This window comes from Schistocerca americana, chromosome 7 (genome assembly GCF_021461395.2).
Source record: "Schistocerca americana isolate TAMUIC-IGC-003095 chromosome 7, iqSchAmer2.1, whole genome shotgun sequence".
Classification (NCBI taxonomy): Eukaryota; Metazoa; Arthropoda; class Insecta; order Orthoptera; family Acrididae; genus Schistocerca; species Schistocerca americana.
The window spans coordinates 133,712,790-133,717,671 of record NC_060125.1 but is presented as its reverse complement, the minus strand read 5'-3'; positions in this window follow the sequence as shown (position 1 = coordinate 133,717,671).

The following is a 4,882-nucleotide window of genomic DNA, read 5'->3' as shown; positions in this document are numbered from 1 at the left end:
TATTATAGAACCGTTCCTATTGACTCCCTCCTAATCAGTGGCCGGATGATTCAAGAACTCGAATGGGAATCCCTGGAGGGAAGGCGATTTCTCTTCAAGGAACACTACTGAGAACTGGCATTTGAAACAGACCGCAGAAGGATTCTACTGCCGCCATTGTACCTTTTGCATAAGGACACCAAAGATACGGGAAATTAGCGGTCACGGGGATTCGTATAGGTAGTCCTTTTTCCTCGCCGTATTTGCGAGTGGAATAGGAAAGGGAATGGCTAGTAGTGCTACATGATACCCTCCGCCACACACTGTACGATGATGGCCTGCGAAGTAAGAATGTAGACGTAAATTTAGTCTACTTATTAAAATGCCAGTCCCTCCACTCATAGGCACACAAAAGTCATCGAAGAATGTTGTCTCTTATTTACCAAGAAAACAAAAGATGGAATATGTGCTGCTGGTGATTGTCTCTCTGTAGAAACCTTCGTATTAGCCCCTAATTTTCTTATTGCAGTCACTTCGCGAGACGTATGTCAGAGGTTGTAATATTTTTATCCTCAGTACTTAGAAGAAACGGTATAGTGCTCATCCCTCACCTCTCAACTCAATCAGTCGTCACAGTATCACTTACCTGCCATATTCTCAACGAATCTTCGAGTCTTCGATATGTAGCATTTGAAACCACCTGATTTCTACGAGTAAGAGATATCTCCACCCTCAGCCAAGTTACGGACACACGCTTATTCTCTTCAAATCCCATGGATAGTTAGAAGACCGTCAAGTCCTCCACCTATCACACGTGGATTAATACGGTTCTTTATTTACTTGAACTGGAAACAATCATGTAACTTGGATAGAGTCCATGTTTTGTGGTACAGGCTCATCAATAATAGTCCTCTTGCACACTAATGTAATGTCAATATCGGTAATCTTGCTGTTACAGACTTCAGTTTCTCACTGCTACTAAAGTACAATTCTGGCTGAGGTCAACTAGTCCCGCTATAGTGACTAAACTGGTGGCTATGTACTGTCATAGCCTGTGATGAACTAAACCCGCTCTGTAAGTAAACTGACAGACGCCAAACTGGATGATTAAGTGAGGCCTTCCGACCTCTGGCGGCGTAAATACGTGCTGTCGAGAGAGCATTGGCAGCGTGTTGCTTGTGGGTGTGGTTCAAATGGATCAAATGGCTGTGAGCACTATGGGACTTAACATCTGAGGTCATCAGTCCCCTAGACTTAGAACTACTTAAACCTAACTAACCTAAGGACATCACACACATCCATGCCCGAGGCAGGATTCGAACCTGCGACCGTAACAGCAGCGCGGTTCCGGACTGAAGCGCCTAGAACCGCTTGGCCACAACGGCCGGCGCTTGTGGGTGTGTCTCTGGCCTCTCTTGTGATACGTGCACTTGGTTCAGCACGTCATCTTTGCCAACCAGTTTGCTCGCAACATCTTACACCAACACATTCCTCCCCCCCCCCCCCCCCTCCTCCGAAATGCCTCAACGTTCTTGTAGTGCAGGGAGGATGCGAAAGACAATTGAGGGGGGGGGGGGGGAGGGAGGAGTGAGGCAGGACGCTGGACATAGAGATGAGCCGGGAGCCATGACTGTGGGGGATCGTCCGCAGCTCGGGGTCGTTCTCGCTTCCCGCGCCCTGGTTCCCGGATTCCCGGCGGGGTCAGGGATTTTCTCTGCCTCGTGATGACTGGGTGTTGTGTGATGTCCTTAGGTTAGTTAGGTTTAAATAGTTCTCTGTTATAGGGGACTGATGATCATAGATGTTAAGTCCCATAGTGCTCAAGGCCATTTGAACCTTTTTTTTGTGGGGAATGACACACTCCGAACTACCGAACTGTGCCTCGCCATCTGGCTTGCGAGGCAACAGGAACATCCTCTGTAAAACTGCTGTCTGGTCACAGATCCAGGCCTGAGGGCGTGTCCTGGGGCGATGACAGAGACGATGGGCCCACGTCCACCGCGTCGGCGAATGGGGATGGTGGGAGTGAGGGCTCGTCGTCCATCTGCTCCTGCTGGGGTGCCCTGGTGGCACCACCAGGCGGCTGTAGAGGCCGCACGGTCCCGTGAGCCCTTGAATCTGGGGGAAGAAAAGCAGCAGAATTACGGGGCATATGACATGCACGAATTTGGTTCTGGTGGCGGCGCTGTAAACCATCGCGACCTGCAATCAAGGACATAAAAGAGCCAATGCGTCCCTGGATAGCGCTTCTTTCACAGCGCCCATGCTTGCCATGAACCCTGAAAAGAACAAGATCGCCCAGGACGCAAAGCGATACTTGCGGACCACTGGCGGCGCCAGATGCTGCGGTGGGAGTAGCAAGTGCAGCAGCATCCGATGGTGGCGATCATGCAGAACTTCCACCGGTGATGGTCCGTTTCGTGGGTGGGAGCGGTAGGAGGCTAGAAAGAGTAGCAGCGCTTGCTCCCACGAGTGGATGGTGCGAAGCTTGGCCATCTGTTGTTTAAAAGTCCTTAAGAAGCATTCTGTTTCTCCGTTGGACTGGGGTGAAACGCAGCACTTGTTACATGATGAATGCCATTTCGTTCACAAGACTGTTCAAAATCACATGAAGTGAACTGTGGTCCGTTGTCTGACACAAGTACCTCTGGCAAACCCTCTATGGAAAATATAGAGGACACCGCTTGAATAGTGCTACATGATGTAGTAAAAGACATAGGTACCGTAAATGTGTTGTTGTTGTGGTCTTCAGTCCTAGGACTGGTTTGATGCAGCTCTCCATGCTACTCTATACTGTGCAAGCTTCTTCATCTCTCAGTACCTACTGCAGCCTACATCCTTCTGAATCTGCTTAGTGTATTTATCTCTTGGTCTCCCTCTACGATTTTTACCCTCCACACTGCCCTCCAATACTAAATTGGTGATCCCTTGATGCCTCAGAACATGTCCTACCAACCGATCCCTTCTTCTGGCCAAGTTGTGCCACAAACTCATCTTTTCCCCAATTCTATTCAATACCTCCTCAACGGGAACTTGCTAAATGACTCTACTACTATGAACCAGCGAGTGTTCCAAAATGGTCCTGCAAAGTATATGTGCACCCTTGGCATGCGGATGGAGTCTTAGGCCAAACTGAGAATTGTGGCGGGGAGGATTGGTTTTCTGCGCATGCACGGCACTGTGATGTCATCTGTTTCGTATGGGCGTCCATGCCCTGCCAAGCACAGTGCCGTCGCGCTAACTGTTTAGTGTGAACAATTCCCCAATGTCCTTGGCGCAGTTATCGAAACACCTCCTTCTGCAACACTTTAGGAATCATCACACGCGATTGTCCACTGTCATTTTGAACTAGGAATCACACCCTGCTGAACTGAAAGGTTATGCCGACGTGCAAAATATCGACGCACAACTGAGTTCTGGATGCTATTCAATGAACGAGAGCAAGACGTGCGAATGCAATGCGACAAAATCGTGAGATCTGGGTCTGCTTCCGTGGCCTGTGTAATTTTTCTGTAGTGCAAGGGGAAATATTCCAGCAATTCAGAGTCTTGCGCGTCGATTTGGCAACAAGATACGGCAGATGCATCAGAATCAGAGTCTGGGCCAATTGGAAGGCGAATAGGGCGCTTGCATTGCCATGCTTTGCCGCAAGTCTGCACACTATTTCATACTGATACCGTGGAATTAACAAAGCCCAACGTTGAAATTTTTGAGCAGTTCGCGTAGGAACCGGCTTTGACGGATGAAACAAGGACCGCAAAGGCTGGTGATTTGTCACTAAAATAGTGACGGAATTTTGTTACACTATACACAATAGCACGAGCTTCTTTTTCGCTTTGTGAATAATTGCACTGAGTTTGAGTTAACGACTTTCAGCCAAAGCAAAAGCTTTGCCTTGTGCACCAGTTCTGTGCGAAAGTACAACGCCGATTCCGTAGGAAACAGCGTCGACTTGCAAAACTACTGGCTTGGCCGGGTCAAAATGCACTAATCTGTCACTAAGAAAAACATTTTCGAGTTCCTGAAATGCGTCTTGACAGTCTTTAGTCCACACAAAAAGTAGATTTTTGCGACGCAACCGATGCAATGTAGTCGCTATCAGAGCGACGTTCGGAATGAAACGAATGCAGTATGTCATCTTGCCTAGGATTGACTGCAGCTCCGACGCATTGCGAGGAACAGGCAGGTCACGGATTGCAAGCAAATGCGATTGGACGGGGAGCACACCCTGGCTATCTATCACATGACCTATTGTAGTTCTGTCTGAAAAAATTCACGCTTTTCGAGACGACACTTCAGTCCTGCATCTGACAACACTCGAAAAAGAGTACGCAAATTGGCAGTTTGACCCTCTGGTGTACGACCTAAGACGACAATCTCGTCAAAGTAGTTCGAACAGACCGACTCTTGAGCAGTCAGCTGCTCCAAGTATTTTTGAAAGATGGTGGATGCCGAAGCACTGCCGAAGGGCAAACGCAAATACTTGAACAGTCCTAAGAGTGTATCTACAACAAACGTTTTCTGTTATTCTTCATCCAATGGAGTTTGCAGATAGGCATCACGCAAATCTTAGAAAAGTAACGTCCGGCACCAGGCCTGTCCATGAGCTCCTCGGGGCGAGGTAACGGATGTCAACTACTGTCTGTGTGTTGACTGTAGACTTGAAGCCAGCACAAATGCGAATGCGCCCAGAAGGCTTAGGCAACAAAACGGCAGCACTTTCCCACTGACTAGCTTGAAAGGGAGCAATTACACTATTATCTTGCAGTTCTTTCAATTCAGTGGCTACTTTGTCTCTTAAAGAAACTGGAATGGGGCGGGCCCAGAAAACTTAGGCTGTGCATTGTCTTTCAATGTGACATGCGCTACAAAGTTACTAGTTTTTCCTATTTCTTCTGAAAAT